Source organism: Galleria mellonella, unplaced genomic scaffold (assembly GCF_026898425.1).
Source record: "Galleria mellonella isolate WM207_F2 unplaced genomic scaffold, CSIRO_AGI_GalMel_v1 utg139, whole genome shotgun sequence".
NCBI classification, from domain to species: domain Eukaryota; kingdom Metazoa; phylum Arthropoda; class Insecta; order Lepidoptera; family Pyralidae; genus Galleria; species Galleria mellonella.
In genome coordinates, this window is record NW_026441995.1 from 9470907 (window position 1) to 9489850 (window position 18944).

The window sequence follows — 18944 nt, forward strand, 5'->3', positions numbered from 1 at the left end:
TATCAACAATTCGTAGAAAACTCATCTTTTGTTTGTAAAAAAACAACCGTAAATAGAAGTCATAATATTTGTTTCATTTGAATTCATAAGTCGACAAATTAATTTTCAAGTGACAATTCGGTCATGAGGCTAACAACATAATATATAGGTATCCAAAATACATTTAAGTATTTGTTTGCAGAGTCCATCAGAATCGTCCGTCGAACGCTGGCAGGTCGGCGTAACGGTACCTATATGGTAAATTCCGACACGTCCACTAACGGTGTGTCCTCCTGTCTCCACAGAATACCTGCCATTACATCTCAGAGTCTATTCATTAGACACGCGTGAGTAGATTTCAATAAAGTTATGGATGACAATATCAAAATTATGAATCCACTACAAAAAGTTGAGGAATAACAATTGAAACAATGAAAAAGTAAATGATGTATTGAAAGAATTTTTTCGTTTGCCTGACCTTATATCCTGAAATGTTTAGATTTTTTTACTTTGGACACTCAGTGCCGCTCAAATAGCTGATGGGATTGTAATAAAAAAATAGTACACAAATAGATTCTTAAAAATAATGAATGCCTTTTTACGTCTATAGATAGATAATACACACATAAGTAACTTTTATTCTAGTTCGAATAGGCAAAACTGTCGAATTCTGAGTGTACCCAAATATCACTTACTGATAATATAATACGAGTATATTTTTAAACTGATAAAGCATTAAGTTTTTCACGTAACAAATTTAAGATAAATATATGTAATAATAGTGGTTACTAATAACCTTAGTTCCCACATAATCTTCAAGGCGAAAGAGGTGAAAACGAAAAGTCGATACGTTATTTCTGTGATGTTCATGTTCTATAGGTGACGGCTATCACTTACTGTCAGCTGAGCTGTCAGGTTGTTCGTATTCCTATTGGTAAAAAAAAACATCGTTTTTATAGCAAGCTATTACGTAAACACCGTAGTAACTGTCGCGTCGTGTCAGATTTCGATAACAAGTTGTAATGAAATCGAATCAACACGAATTATTTTTTACCCAACTCCTTCTTTAGAAGTGGACCAGTCACGCCTGAGGTTAAATACGTCTCTGGTAAAAAGTAAGATCTGTAATATCAATACAATTACTGAAACATATCTTTTATTATGTATCCTTTTATTTTACAACGAACAAACTACGCTGCTTCTCCCACGTTGATTAGGATAAAAATTAGTTTAAAAAAATCGAGAATATAGTCAAAGTAATGACCGTATTTCATTGAAAATCATTTGAATGCTCAAATGCATTTAATGGTTAAGTATTGAACTTCTTCAGTATAATATTAATAATACATGTAACATTTTAAAATAGTTTAAAATGTAGATAAATGCTGATGATTTTTCTTTATTTTACGCACAAATATTTTTTCTAATTACAAAGTCTCATGAAATGCAATTGAATCAAACGAGCCTTTTCTGTAAGACGTTATTTTATTTATGAATAATCTATACAAAAAGTATGTAGTAGCGTCGGTGTAACAAATAAATGATGCTTAGGTCATTAGTCGAACAAAAACGGTAAATTGATGACTACATCTTGACTAGAATAAAGTAAACATACAATATATCATTCATATATAAATTTCTTATAAAAGAATTGAACATTGCATTATAATCATTATCAATGATTGTGAGCTGACCTGTTTAAATAAAAATACTACATGACAATAAAATATTTAAACTTTTATATCACATATATTATTCCAACCAAATAATCGTGAAATCAACCAATCAACGTTGCTACAATGACAGACGCATAAAAACCAAGTTAATAGCAAAAAATTTTTGTACAAAAAACACGGTGTTGAATTCCGCGCAACCACATAACGGGTTATAAAGGGTATTTTTTATAATGCATTGTATAATTTTGGAGTGGAAATATTTCGCACCGTTGCTTAACTCATCATAATGGAAACGGTAAAGTGTTATAATAACAACTATTGTATATAACAACTATAATTATTAAAATAAGATAATTGGTTTTACTACAAATAGATGCGAGTTTCTGTAAAATGCCCCTCACAAAATAGTAGAAAAACCATGAAAACATGAAACCATTTCGAATACTGAAAACTTCTCTATTCGAATGTTTTTCTTTTTTCTGTAAAATATAAGTAAGATAAGCGAGAATTTCGCTAATTTTAAAATAACTATAATGATTTTTAATTGTAATGGACGTCTTTCTATATTACCTTTTGTGGATTCATTATTTAAGAAAAAAATATTTATTGAGATTACGTGTTATTCTAAATTAGAACCTAAATTTTACTATCCTAATTTCCAAAGAATATATAAAGCTATAGCTATTGTCTATTTCTAAACGTTTCGTCATTCTAACCTTTAATCGTATATTGATACTCTAATATTTTATTATAACAAATAAGCCGCCCCTTAATCTTTGCAAAAAATAAATTCTTAAATTATTAATATTCAATAAAATAGGTATATTCAAAACTTTATTTAGATAACGTATACAAAAATAAGATTCCAAACAAATATGGTTGTTCAAATGGAAAGGATAAATGATTGAATAACTTCCGTAAACAGATAACTTGATATTTTTTACTCTAATTTGTTATAAAAGTTAACAAAAATCAGAAAAGCGTGCAGTGTTATTTTTATATATAATTTCTTCTTTTTCGTCAGAAGTTTTTTATTATAATAATTCAAGATTTACTTCCTCAAAAACAGCTAGGATGCGTGTCAAAATTCATATGAATCGTCTCGTATAAATTACATCTCGTGTAATATAAGATCATATGTTGGAGATCGAGGGAACTCAAAAATTCAAAAAAAATTCTTATCGGTTCAGAGATAGTAAAGAGAATATTGTGTTAAACTTTTATTTATTTGGAATTCCTTAAAATTAATTAATTTAGAATTTAATGTGCACACAAGCGTTAAACACAAAACAATATTTTTTTAGGATTTTTGTATCTGTATGTATATTTGTTCTGGCATCGTGCAAAAACTACTACACCAAAGTGGATACAGTTTCACACATGTGTGATTTTATTGTACTTGTACCAGATTTTATCTGGAGATCAAACTTACCTCCAGATAAGAACTGGTACAAGTTTTATCTAGAAGTGGTCTATTTAATAGTTCCAAAATCCGCACAGAATGACAAAAGCTAGTAACAAATAAATATAAATTAATCATGTCTGAATATCGCTATTTCTGTCACTACCGAATATTCTTATGATGACATTATTGTTTCAACTAAGTGAGTAACCTATTCCTCGCTTATATTACATATTACTATAACAAAATATACTCTTAATATGCAAACAGCGTCTTAATAATCCCAATATTTCTTACCACCACAAAACGATAACCGTTAAATGCGTTAGGGGACGCAATTCGGATATAGGTACAAACTGATATCTCTTATCAGTTTCCACTAACCCATATATGAATATATAGTCATTATTATATTGATGCTTCTTCAGAGACGGCAACATAATAGTGATATCTTGGTATCGTCAATATAAATATAAGAAATACAAATACAAAATACAAATAGCTTTTTTTTTTTGTTTGAAAAGTGGTATAAAGGATAGTATATAATATTTAAATATTGTTCACATTTATCACCAAAATCTGGCATATAAAATTTATTTAATTGTGTTACTATACTATGCTGATACTATTTTACTTATATTGTCATATTATATAAATGTCAACATATTTACGTATTAATAATAAATTATACAAGTTACAAATTACATTAATTAATTAGTAATACTCCATTCAGTATGGTACAGTTTAGCCACTCCATGCCTCTCTTGGACTAAATTTACCCAACTCCCTCTCTGAGTTAGATATGATCAGTATGATATTTGTGCGTGTACAAACGTAATTTTGTTATATAGTGATAAAGACATAGGTATATACATTTTATGCCATTTATATAAAGTTTTCAAGTTGTCAGAATATCGAAATATGTACACCAATATCTATTATTACAATAAATTTTAACATAAAGAATATAACCTTCCGAGATACAATGATAATGTTTATAACATGGAGAACTTTACAGAAAATTTATTATTATATATATATATTATCCGAATGCTATGTACATCTAAAAATCAGCACGATGATTTCCAGGAGGGACTACGTGGAGATCGACTTGACAGGGTGTGTTGCTAGCAATAGGATTGGTAGGCCGCATTATTAACAATCCCTCTCCTCCCTCCCTAGTTATCACGTGACGTAGGCATATATAGGCAAGACAGGTAATGGCATGGTTGTAATAAATAAATAAAATAGACCTAAAGAAGATTAAGTACAAAAGTATGAAAGAATGAAAACTCTTTATTATTAAAGAGTCAAAAATTGTTATTTCGTCTCACACTCCTTAAGCGAAAAAAGTAAACGTAGTTATTTTTAACTCCTTGAAAAAGAACAAACAATAGTTATTTCGACTCATGTCTTTTGAATAGAAGGATCAGATGTGGATACTTCGACTTACATCCCTTGAACGAAAGCACTAAAATAGTCATTTCAACTCATGTCTATTGGAGAAAGTTTTTTAGTTCCATAAATATCTTTGAATTTCAGATTGTTGTATTGTACATAGAGGGTACCTTGTTATCGATCCTAATTTTGATTACCAATTTCCTTATCATATCCATAGTTTGGAGAACTTGTACAGTTAATTTCTATTAACATTTTCATGTCACTTCTAAATTGCTTTTAGTAAGTAATTAAACTTTATCATGAACAAGCACTGAGGCTAACAATGTAATTAAAAATTAATTATAGCTTCTAAAGTAACATACAACTTTATCTAATAGAAGTCCAGACGAAATGAAAGCAAGAGGTCAGCAATAATGTATGCGAGTCAGAGTCCATGGAACAATCGAACCCATCGGAAGTCGGATCCGAGGAACGATAAAGTCAGCTGTTTTTACACCACCACCTGCTGTATTATTTATTTTTTTAGTTTGTATTTCACTGTTTGATATTTTTTTATTAATTACTCAAGATACGTATAGAACGTCCAAATTTATTTATTTTCATATTACAACTATATACGAGGAGTAAGTTATTTACTTTCATGAATATTTCGATCAAAAATACCAATCAAATATTCGGCCATACCTCCAAAACTATCCAACATTGTATTATTATTTAAAGCACGTTTACTACTCTTGAATTGTGGAGTTTTATTAAACCCTTTTCAATTAATCTATGTTAGATATGTACATTTTATTTTAATAAAACCTTAATACTCAAATATGACAATAAATCTTCATTTTATGTAAAATCCTTAATACTCGTATTTTAATCATTAAAGTTTCTTCCAATCAACCAATCTAAGATATACTCATACCTACTATAGTTTTATTAAATCATACAATTTTCATATAAATAATTTAATTATTTCTCATAAATAATATAATAAATATTTGTTAACTCTGATATTCTAGGTTATGTCCAATGTCGTACCACATTACGTCATAAGATCCAAAGTGAGAATGCTACAAACATTAAGCGACTAGATATAACAATAATTACGTAATACGTCCACTAAAATGCGGACTAAATTTTATTAATAGTAATGTTAATTTTAGGAACCAAACTTTGTCTACAATCAAAAGAAAAGGAACAAAAATTAATTGTTCTGTACAAAATGCAGCCGGTATAGATGTGTTACTGTGTAATAGGAGGCCACGCTAAGGCGTTCCACCCCTGTCATTAATCTCATCGCTTTCGCTAGCCAAGTCACGCCGCATTTAGGGAGGATGCGACGGTGAAACGACTTTTTCCAAAATACCCGTCTGCAAGATTACCCTCTGATCTAAGAATGAATTTCAATATAAATCGATGTTACGTAAAATTACAATATAAGATTATTCTCACGGGACCAGGAATGGTAGAATTCATTTCGGTATTTCTCAACTGCCGCACCAGCAATAAAATTCATAATTTTATTTGCAGTATTATATTATTTCTGATGTGACTTTTTTTGCTTCGGTCTGTAAAAAAACTAATTAGAAATAAAAATATTTTACCTTCTACTGAGATAGTTCTGCTAAATAACGAAAGCCCATCGATGAAGCTTATAAAAAATGGCATGCTCCCAATATCACTGTTGAGAACGTGCAGTGAAGAAGAAATTGATCGCATCTCTCCGCTACCTCATTACTTATTGCGCGTATAACAAAAAGGGAATGAGCAAAAAACTTTGTATCGAATGACTATCATTCGTGGTTGATACAAGTAAGCTATACGAGACAGTCTATTCGAGCCATCTGATACGATACACTTATTATTATAAAGGTGCTGGCTTTTATTATTATCAGATTGAATCTGCGCTTAATTACGACAACATGATTACTCTTTTATTTGTAAAATTGGTAATTTGATTAATGAAACATCCCAAGTAAACAGAAATTTCCTCCCGCCGACACTTGGGCTACGGAATGAACTTCCTGTCGAGGTTTCCCCAAGAGACTACACCATGGAGTTATTTGAAAAGGTATAAAAAGGTTTCTTCGAGGTTGACATGGCCGGCACAATGCCTCTTGTATTGCAGGCGTCTATGGGCTGCCTTAATCTTTTACCACTAAGCAGACCGTTTACTTGTTTATCACCTCAGTAATATTAAATAAGAAGCAGGTACTAAAGAATATTTATACCCATATTTGTACAATATCAATAACATTATTTCATTTATTACAAAAGTAATTTACACAATTAAAAACTTTCGAAAAGAAAATGCGAATAGTAATTTATAATTTAAAAAAAAATGAAAAGCGGAACCCCACTCACTATCTAATTACAAAATCTTCAGAATCATAAAATCTACGATCTTCAAATTTTGTACAAAAGTTGTTAATAAAATGAAACTATTCACTAAGAACGGATCGTATTCGGCATACATACGGGATTTAAGGAAATGGACGAAACTAAACGGAGGAACAAGGAAATGCGATCCAACCGGAAAAAAATCGTGAGATGCATGCACCCACAAATAAAAGAATCGTTAGCACTTCTTGCTTAACATTATACGTATATAGCTCATTATATATCACTTATCATCAAATATCCAATGTAGGTCATTGTCTCCTCATTAATGCGCTCAACTGGTTTCATAAGTGACATTATATTAGAACTATATTATTATCAATCAACTTCAAAAAGAAGGCGATTCGGTTGTATTTTTTTATGTTTGTTACCTCATAACTTTGTCATTTTTAAACCGATTTGAAAAATTCTTTTTATATGTGAATGTATAAACTTACAGATTGATCCAATAGATATTTATCAAAATCGATTAAGTAGTTTAATTTATAGATCAAAATAACTGGTTTTATTGAATTATACACAATTGAAGTCGGTTTTTGTTTTATGAGACACAATCCTTTGTTATTTTTAACTTGGAATACTAAGCATCCTATTAAAAAACATATTATAATATATTTTAAACACCATATATATATACAAAATATAAATATAAACTGAGATATGACAGTGATATTACAAAGTACGGAAGTATAACACTATAGTCCTCAGAAATAGCAAGACATGAGTATGGTAGTCATACGTTGGCATTTCTGTATCACAGTGATACTGTTCATGTCAAAGGGCGACGGTTATGTAAATATATCTATTTCATTAATTTTTTTTTTTTTTTTTTTACAACACAGGGGGCAAACGAGCATGCGGCTCACCTGATGGTAAGTGACTACCGCCGCCCATGGTCACCCACAACACCTACGGCATTGCAGGTGTGCTGCCGGCCTTTTAAAAAGGAATATGCTCTTTTCTTGAAGGTTATGTTGTCGTATCGGTTCGGAAATACTGCTGCTGGAAGTTGATTCCAAAGAGTGGTTGTGCGAGGAAGAAAGTGCCTTGAAAAACGCACGATGGAGGACCGCCACTCGTCCAGATGGTTGGGATGAAATTTTAGTTTATGGCGGGTTGTACGATGGTGAAAATTTGCAGCAGGTATCAATCCGAACAATTCTTCAGAGCACTCCCCATGATAAATTCGGTAGAAGATATAATAAATGTAAAAGTTTTGAACGAACGGATGGAAGGATAGATGAATGGATATTGATTACTCTTTGACGCAAAGACTATATTAAAATGATTTAAATTAAATTTAATACACAAGTAGGTTATATATCAACTTAGCTCATTAGGTTTTATATACTGATTGATGCGGATGAAGCCACGAGATAGAACTAGTGAGACATAATTACATAGCTCGACTGATAGACACAGTAATAAACTAATTACAACCTCAAATGTAAATCGACAACAAAACCACAATTTGAGGTAATAAGGCAAACCACACGCGAACCAAAATACGGATCTCTCTGTCAAGACACTAATCAAAATCATAAGTGAGTGAGCGCTCAACCTAACATAATAGCGGACAACGCATTTTCATAAATTAATTATGTATACAACGGAACAGAAACATAGCTTTGTTTTCAGATTTAATTCCGTATAATAAGGGTAACATAATGTTTTTTCTCCCACTGCCCATTTTGATATCAATCAAACGCACTGAGACCACTTTTGTAGAGTTATTGTTAATTGTGGGATCCAATTATTTTATTCATTCTTAAAAATAGTGTCGGTCAACGGATTTAGTCTAGTTGAATCTATTTTAGATAGGAAAGCGTCTTTCATATATAACGTATTTAGTTTTACACGGCGTTTCCACCAGATATGTTTCGTATATTATCCATCCTCACTAATAAGATAAATTATTTGTTACCTCTTAGGGCTTTAACAACTTAACCAATTACTGTGAAATTTGGTAGGTACATACTACATAGGATGAAAAAGACGTAAGTTAGTTTTTTCCCGGGCAGTGAACATATCCCCGCCGCGCAAAAGAACTTGTAGGTAAAAGCTAGTTTATATAACCCATATGTTTATACCATTTTTTTTGTCAAATTATGATAGACGTATTAAACATTATTTTAAGTGACTTTCATAAGAATATATTTCTCAATTCATCTGAATATGTCGTTGATATTTTATGCAACTACGTCGTCAATTCTGAAGCCAATTTTGACTAATCCTTTTTGCTTTTGTTTGTCTCATATAAACTTTATGAAGACTGAAGTTGAAAGAAGTTTTATTTAGCCATTTTATTTGCCAAATAAAAGACTATTTTTTTTTCGAAAGGAAATATATATTTAATACACGAATTCATATGTTAGTTGGTATGTTTTTTTACTGACAAAAGTTGTTTTTTATATGTATATGAAGAAAAATAGACTTATTGCTTATATAAATGTCTCAACAATAATTTATATCACAATACATATTACAAACAGAATAGAACCTACTTTTATAGAAACAGGAAGCGAGACTACAAATCTTAACTACAACAGCAACAACAGGGTCGCCCCAGCCTTTCAAATTAATATGCTCAACAAAATGCAAGCACCTATCAGTGTTACATTCACTGCAACGGTAATATTCGACCAATCAAATGCAGTGACTACTCAATTTAGAATTATAGTCATGATGGTATTTTTATTTCACTTGTAGATTTTTATTTTATTTAAAGCAATAACGACAAAAAGTATTTTAATATGCTAATATTAAATATGGTCTATATGTTCACTAAATTAATGCAAATTCGTTGAGTGACAAATGTCCTTATATTTTAATATCTTATAATATTACTGAGATATTCATTCAAAGAAATTCATAGCTTCTTTTAAAAATCTACTTAACAACCGATATCCGAAACCTTAAATAATGACATTATCATTTTACTTACAAAATTCTAATTACATATGATAATATTTACCAGAGAGAGTACTTACGTTACTTTGTACAAAAGTCGATTGCTTGGGTACCTCTGTCCCATTCGTGTTTCAACCGTGAAGCAGTTGTGTTTGCATGGCTGTGTTTCGGTTTGAAGGGTGGGATATGACGTGAATTTACTGAGTACAGTGGGTCCTCAGGAATGGCAACGCATGGGGGGTATCACGGGCGAGACAGTATACTCTGTTATGTCCATGGTACTGCTCATGTCTATAGGCGACGGTTACCACTTTCCATCAGGTGGACCGTTAGCTTGTTTGCCATTCTAAGTTGTATAAAAAAAATATATATTGGGGATACTACTCCAAAATCAAGTAAAGCAAGAAAATTAGAAATCAGAAAAATAATAAATTAATCGAGTTGCCTGAAGCAATAGGTACATTAATCTTACGATTTCCTTGAATATTCATAATCATAAATCTTAATAAAATATTATGATATTACTTAATGTTACAAAGTAACTATGTTTATTTTGACATGTGTCTTAAAACATAAATATATTAAGTTTCAGGGTTCAATCTTCATTAATTAATGTTAGTAATTATCTCTAATCTTCTAATTTCTACCTGGATATATGGAAATTTACTGTACGTTTAAATTAGGTAGAGAAATGGTTACTAAGTAGATGTTACTTCACTAAATAATCTTGTACAACAAATAAATGGCTTTGTTGTTGCTCTATATACTCGTATTATTACTAACCGCGACTTCGCAGTATGTAATAGGCAGTACATAGATAACGCGACTTCGTCGGCGTGACCGAGATGGCCATCTATGTTCACTAAGCGTGGTAAAAAGTAGCCTATGTCCTTCCCCATTTCATATACTATAATGTGGTGTGATTGTTTAAGCCATTAAGGTGCTAAGAAGTAACTAAGAACACATTTATAATATTAGTAAGAATATCTTTTCATCTTCTCTTACAATTGCAAAAAAAGTGTTTGGTAAGTGTGTGGTGTCGAAGAATTAATACACGTATAACGTGTCACTGTTCCTTTTCATTATTATTATGATCAGAGGCGACTAAGAGAACATTACACACTACATCACTGCTAGATATGGAAAACTTGAAACAAATTTATTTAAAATTATATAACGTGATATTAATAGAACGATCAACAGAAGAGCCTCATATCTAGTAGTGCTTATAGATCTTCATTTTGTCGACCATCACCCTGAAAAAGGATGTGACTCTTATACACACCATCAACTGAAGTCATTGCATTAAGAGTGTTTTTATTTTTATACAACTTAGAATGGCAAACAAGCTGACGGTCTACCTGATGGAAAGTGGTAACCGTCGCCTATAGACATGAGCTGTACCATGGACATAACAGAGTATACTGTTTCGCCAATGATACCCCCCATGCGTTGCCATTCCTGAGGACTCAGGTGTTATTCCTCTGTACCCAGTAAATTCACGCCATATTCCAGCCTACAAACCGAAACACAGCCATGCAAACAGCTGCTTCATGGTTGAAACACGAATGGGACAGAGGTACCTAAGCAATCAAATTTTGTACAAAGTCTTCCTCTGGCATTAAGAGTGTGCATACCGAAACGTAGTGAAGTGTAACAATATCAAAAATATCTGTGAAATTTGAAAATAAATCAATAATTTACGATATTTTAATTATTCAAACAGTGCTCAGTTAGTGAATTAAAATGTTAGTCATGCATAAAGATTCTTATAAAGCTGTCACTAAAAATTGTTATTTTGATAACAAAAAATTATTTATAAATTTTCAAAGCAAAATATGAAGTAGGTGCCAAACTTAGAGGTAGGTTTAAGTGTTACTCTATTATTAGTGTTTTAGTTTGCTGTCTGAACATTTTTAAAATAATTAAAAATATGCAAATGTTATTAAAAATCGACAACTAATATTACAACGTTGCCTACCTGTAGGAACTTTAATTACAAGTTGCCGTTTGCTCGATTTATATTTTTAATTACAGAAGACTATATTTTCCATTTCGCCTCATATATCTCACTTAAGTTACAACAATTAATACGGTATAAATTGTAATACAGGGGAGAGGGATTGTTAGTAGTGCATACTACCCGTGCCATTGCTAGCAATATACCCTGTCTGGTCAACCTTCACGTGGTGTCGTCACGTCACGTGGTGAAAACCATCGTGCTGAATTCCAGGTGCATTCATCATGATGGGCTAACTGACCTGCTTTATACCGATAGCGCAAGCAGGCTAACCATTACTTTATGGTCCATTAAAAAAAATTGTATAGTAATAGTTTTATTTATATACATAACAGCATGGTTGCTTCGAGTTCAAGTGATTTCGTAAATTATATTATTCATTACATAACTTGTATATGTCAATGTACGGAGATTTGAATATGTTAAGTACATCACGTAAGCGGGTGTCATGATGCATAGCGATCGACTGTGCGTGTTGAGCAGTATCGATAAATAATTTAGATATTATCCAGCCACTGTCACGTTCCGGTTATGGTTTATTTTGTTTACTGATCTTGTCTTTTAAATTGTGTCGTTGCTTGACATTCTAAAACTTTACAAAAAAAAATTACATCATCGGTATACAATATCTATATTGATATACAAGTATTTGTTCTAAAAAATATTATCACAATGTACAAATTTTCCAAGTTTCAGTCTTCCCGATTTTTGCAGACATTAAATACTTCAACACGTTGTTTCTTGTCTTGAATTTAGGCTTAAAAATTTTTATGTAATAAAAAATACCCTAAATAGTTCAAAATAAAATCTCATATATCTATAATAAGACTCGAGTTTCTTAAAAATAATTTCGATATTTTATCAGAAATAGATACATCAAAATATAGTTTTTATCGGTGACATATTAGATCAGAATAAAAGAAACCGCTGAATACAAAAACCGTATATATAAAATGTCATGAGAATTTATTTATTCATTTATTTATGGGATCACCAACATAAGGTACAGCAAAGCATTTCAATACCATATAGTAGTGGATTAGGTCTAAATGTTCTTACATTTAAAGGCAACCACAACATACTTCGTATCTGAGAAACATTAAAAAATGGAATTAAGATAGAATAGTACATGTTAATGAATTAATTTACTCGGTGCCAAGAGGTGGTGGTACATATACTTACTGTTACAAATTGATAATATTAGTAAAAATTAATGGTATAATGAAATTTATATAAAAAGTACTAAAATTTGATGATTACGTATCGTACGGCTCGCCATCGACGGGGAGTTCACCTTCATATTCTACAGCCTAAATGGTCACGTACAACACGGTTTCAGAGATGTTTTCTCCCACAAACACTCAGGTTATGGAATGAGCTACCTGCCGAGGTTTTCCCAAGAGACGACAGCATGGGGTTCTTCAAAAGGGGAGTGAAGAGGTTTCTTCAGGGTCGGCAACGCATGCGTAATACCCCTAGTATTGCAGACATCATAGGTTAGCGTAACCAGTTACTATCAGGTGGACCGCTTGTTTGCCACCTCAAAAATTAAATCGTATCTAAATAGTAATGGCTATTTTTGAGTACCTAAACAAAATTTGCAAATGACAATTGTTAAATGTAATTTATAAGTTGAAACAAAAGTCAAATGTCATACTAACCCCAGGATTTTGGTACCTACACCCATTGTTAAATCATCTACATAATTAAATTTTCAATTAGAGCTTTCATCCTCTCTTCCCCGGGAAAATTAATGGAGCCCAATTAATTGACAGTAAATGCAGTGTACACATGTTGCAAATGCAAATGTATTCACATGTTAATTACGTAAGGAGTTAAGTAATCAGTACCGGCTTTGGATGAATATTGCCATAAACTACTTGTTAGTTGCCATAAATTCTAATTAGTAAAAAATGTGACTTCAACCATGATAAAATTAATATAAATCTCATTATTCTTATTTTAAAATGAATAATACTTACCAATATTTAGACTTGTCATAATTGTATATAAAAGTTAAATTTACTTTTGTTTTTTAAAGAAAAATGACAACTTTATTCGTTTCACAAATAATATGATACTTACATGGAAGTAAACTTTGTTAATTTAATTACTGAATTCGATAGTTATTCGAATCTACTTTATACCCGCTTCATATGCGCGCGAGATAAAAAGTAGCATATATCTTTCTCTGTTCTATATAATACATGTATACTCAAAATCATAGTGATTAATTAAACCATTAACGCGTTAATAAGTGACAAATAAATAAACAAACTCCCATTCACATTTATAATATTAGTAAGGATGATTATCTATTTGCATGCCATTGTTTTTGCAAAACACGCATACTCATAATATATTATTACTAGCATCTATATACCGTGTTTTTCAGCAAATAAATATATATTAATATAATCAAAATCAATTCAGAATTGTTAACATAATCATATAACAAACGCATAAAAAATACTAACGAATCGAGAACCTCCTCCTTTTAGAAGTCACTTTTACAAAACAAAAAACTAAAACATTTCATAACAGATAAACAGTACCAATCTAATAACATCTTTCCGTTGTAAATAATATTAATTCAAGAGTTACTGCGACGCACAAACGATATTAGCTTTTTGTTTTTTGTTCATCTTATGAATACTTAAGTGATGCTCCCTTATAATATCATTTTGTATGCAGATACAAACATTTAAGTATCTAAGTATAAATAACGAAAAGTTAGTAGGTGATCTTTCCTCATTATTTTCAATAAACATTCCTTTGAAACTTTTTCTTTTTTTCTACGATAAAGCTAAAAATATTTTTTTTCATACCAAATTCAAAGACTGATAGAAATGTTTTCATTTAAATTGTATACACAACTTTTTCAATAACAGCCAATGTACTGATATTGTTTGCGGAAACGTTGGAACGGAAAAGTAGCTTTCTACCAAGTAACACCAGTCAAATACACATTTTTTTAATTAAGACTTACTTTACTAATAAAATTTAACTTACCGTTTTAGGAAAATTTAATAGGAGTTCCAATAATCTAGACACAATTTTTAATTCAAAATTGCGCTGATATCGAAACCAGTCCAGGATAGTCAATGTATTACCACTTCTCAGAGTTCCACCTCACTACAGTCAACACTAAATCAAATTATTAGAATTACGCTCCTAATAAAAGTCAACTTACAGTTCTAGTAAAATATAACAACGTCCCAATAATCTAGACACAGTTTTTGGGTCAAAACTGCACTGATATTGAAACTAGTCAGGACAGTCAATAGAATACCCACATCGAAGAGTTCCACCTCACTGTATTTAGCACTAAGTCAGATTATTATCCTTCCACAACTTATAGGCACGCCTCAACTATGCAGTTTCACTTTCTATAAAACGCTCACGATCGGTCACGAGTCTGGAAAGACCGTCGATGAAATACTAGAACACGATCTCCGCAAAACTTCTGTCGACGAAGAAAATCGTAGGGAAAAACGCTTACGCCCTGAAACAAGCACGCCGTCCGACCGCCGAACAGCGACTGTGATAACGATACTAACTACGAATGAACCTGCAAAACTCTCCATAGACAGCGTATAAGCTCGCCTCTCTCTCACCACCCGTCGACGCACTTAACCTATCTCCCTATTACTAAATCTCGACCTTCGTACCAACACAACAAGATACAAATTCAGACAGTAACCCTTATTCCCGACTCGTCTCGTTTCGAACGCGTAACGAGTTTACGGTACGTAAATCGTAGTAGATTTGTTTTTCATCCCCGCCATAGTAATCCGGTTCTTCATGGCAGCCCACAGAGCACTTTTTTCCAAATCAGTTCCCGTTAAATAGAGCCTTCTTTTTATATAAACGGTCGCCTAGTAGCCTATGTAAGGAATATAGACAAACCGATAGCGGTTTGTCTATGGACAAGATGCCAACTTTCTAAACTAAACCTATGAGACCACTCTATTCGACTGGTGAATTACGTTATTTTTATTGAAGGCAATAATAACAAAGCACTTAGGAGATTAGATAGTCGGACAATTGTCTCGGTTGCGACGTGTCGTAATTTCGCGTCACATTTTGCATTGCGCGTTTTCCGCTTCATAAGTTGCGGTTTTACTTTCGGTGTCAATTACGAGGGCTGCGGTTGAAGCCCCACAATAACGCGGCGGCAAATTGGATACAGCCCCCTGAACCAGATTAGACCACCTTGTGAAGGCTGCTCGACATTACACAAAGTGTTACGAGTAATCTCGTCAAAGTTAAAAATAGGTCGGGACTACTGCATTGTTTACGTTGAACCGTAATAAAGTAAGTAACAGGAAGCTACACTAGTAATATATGGAATTGACGCGTATATACGAAAGCATCGAAATATTGAAACCGTAAACCCTTCCGAGTGATCCCGCGACGATCTCGAACTAGGTCAGCAAGCACGATAGTATGGTATAAGGCTGCGTCCATCACAAAAATAATATTCATTTATTTGTTTCCAAATAACTTATACAACGTAAGTACTCAATATTTGTAAAAATTAATCATAATATGGAGCATTAAACATTAGTATAATACAACAATAAATATACAATAATTAATAACAATAATAAACAGATAATATGATTAGTCTTTAACAAAGTACCTAATTCTCAATCTGTTCTTCTTTTCTGAATAAAGAAGGTTGAGTCCCTATTATATTTTATTAAAAGATAACTTGTATCTTAGAAGAAGCTAAAACAATATTTTCGCAACTTGTTCACTATTGACAAATACAATACATTACTTCAAAATATTATAATTGAAACTCACCTCGTTTTGAAGTCCATCATAATTTTAAAAATATAAAACTAGTAAATGGATAGATATTTTTTTCTTTCTGTCTTCATTATTCTAGTATCATGATACTAAAACTTTCAATAGTATATATAAGTATGAAGGAATCTTTAACGGTAGCATCGCCTACTGAGCGCCGGGTAGACCGGCTTTTGCTATGCAACTTCCTTTCAACTTTGGGATGACTGAAGGCGATATCATACAACTGGCACTTTGTGGAAAACCAATAAAATATTGATGGGTACCTTCCATAACATTGTTTGAACGATTCACGTATCAGATAAAACGGAATGGATACACGTATTATGCGTTCTGCAACTATATTTATATATAAACTTACATACAAAAATACGATTACGAGAACAAATAATACAGTTATCTTGAAAAAATAATTTATACGTGGTGAAATTAATTATACTAAGCAAAATTAATAATAGTAACGTAAGTACAATTTTTTTATCTATATATTAACACGTGAAGCAAAAACGACAACATAACCTTCATGAAAAGAGCATATTCCTTTTTAAAAGACCGACAGCACACCTGCAATGCTGTTGGTGTTGTGGGTAACCATGGGCAGCGGTAGTCACTTACCATTAGGTGAGCCGCATGCTCGTTTGCCCCCTGTGTCATAAAAAAAAAACATCGTACCCATTTTTACGAAAATTGCGCGGTCCAAGGAGTATGAAATTTCACACATTCATAATTTATATAGAAAAAGAGTGCAGAATGATAACATTTTTTTAAAATTATGCATACATTAAATCAATGAAAAATCATTACATGCACTAACATGTATTTGACACACACACACACACACGTATATATACTCTTTTGCTTTCGTTAAAGTTTGTGGTCAAATTGAGAGTAGATTAATATTGTCTTTTCTATTATTTGTTTATAGTCTTACTGAATGTGAAACATAACCTAAATAAATTCATTTATTACATATGTTATGGTCGGATTTCGACCACTGAGCTACCACTAGTAATATTTTTACTAGTATATATGCCAGGACCACACGGATAATATATAATAATAAATACACAATAATAATAAAAAGTAACGAAAAATCTATTAACAATTATTATTTTAAATTGATAGCTCTGTCAAGAAGGTTTGAACATCTTTGTAATAACATTTATTTATTAAAAGTTTGCATAATTTGGATTTAAACTCTGTTACAGGCAATTGTTTTAAGTTTGTTGTAAATAAATAAATAGAATAACATAATACATTTTATTTTAGATATCTTACGTTGTTTACTAACGCAACTCATTCACATTTATTACATTAATTTACATATACATCGTGAGCTAGTTGTAAGGATTGAGAAAATGAATGGAACAGAAACAAAATAATATAAAAATCATACATATAAAAAAAATCAATAATAATAATATACGTAGATATGGTCTAATAAAACACCATATATATCATTCTAACCCATATTTTTACACTTTTGTATGAATTATCATAAAATATAAGCAGAACAGCGGATAAACCGCATAAGATTTTTGTCAGTTGACTATGTAATTTCAGTATTAAATAAAAATATACGAGAACGAATATAAACCGTTTTATTTCTGAATCTTCTTAATTTAATTAAACAGTTTTAAGTAAAACGTAATAAAATAAGGACTAATAGAGATTTGAGAGAGCTATGGAAACTAGGATTAAATTCAGCAAAAGCACGGTGTATATGCGCTCAACGAACTATAATTCCCAGGAGGCGCAATAGTTTTTTACGGCCCTGTTATTTTTTATATCCTTGTCATCGTATTTTCATGACGTGACAGTTTAAAATAACGATTTTTGCACAACAGATGTTTGCTTCATAAAAAGGGAATCATTTAAAAATAATATTTCTGTTGTTATTTAGTAAATATTTTTGATCATATACTCAGATTTGTTGATCAATCTATTCTATTAATATTTTAAACCAAAATGTAAATTAAGTCGACAAATAATAGTAAATTAAACATTAAGCGAAAGATTACCCAAAGGTATTAAGCTCTACAAGAGCTCATTAGTCTAACCAAGGAATGATTTGCATTTTTATTGACTTCACTTTGTTTAGAGAAAATCTAAATACTGTTGTAATACATATAATGTTTATGTTACAATAGCCCATCGCGTATTATGCTTTTTCTTTGCATAAAAATTAACAAAAGATATCTCAGGCATGCTCTGAACCATCTTTTTAAATGCTGCAGATTTCTTTATTCAATAATGAAAACATCTAGAAACGAAATATTATAGGAAAGTTTTCAAGTTGAACCGTCTAAGTATCGAACCCAGAACGGAAAGGAAGCAACGTGGCTCG

General features: G+C 31.5%; 1 protein-coding gene across 1 annotated transcript in view; it reads right to left on the reverse strand.

The window, feature by feature from the left end:
* LOC113511946 (uncharacterized) overlaps nt 1-15344 on the reverse strand; it is a 191638-nt gene extending 176294 nt beyond the window's left edge. The window contains exon 1 of the mRNA XM_031909321.2: nt 14795-15344. The gene's annotated coding sequence lies outside the window, so the exon portion shown is untranslated. The remainder of the gene's footprint in view (nt 1-14794) is intronic.
* Between the last annotated feature and the right edge of the window lie 3600 nt (nt 15345-18944).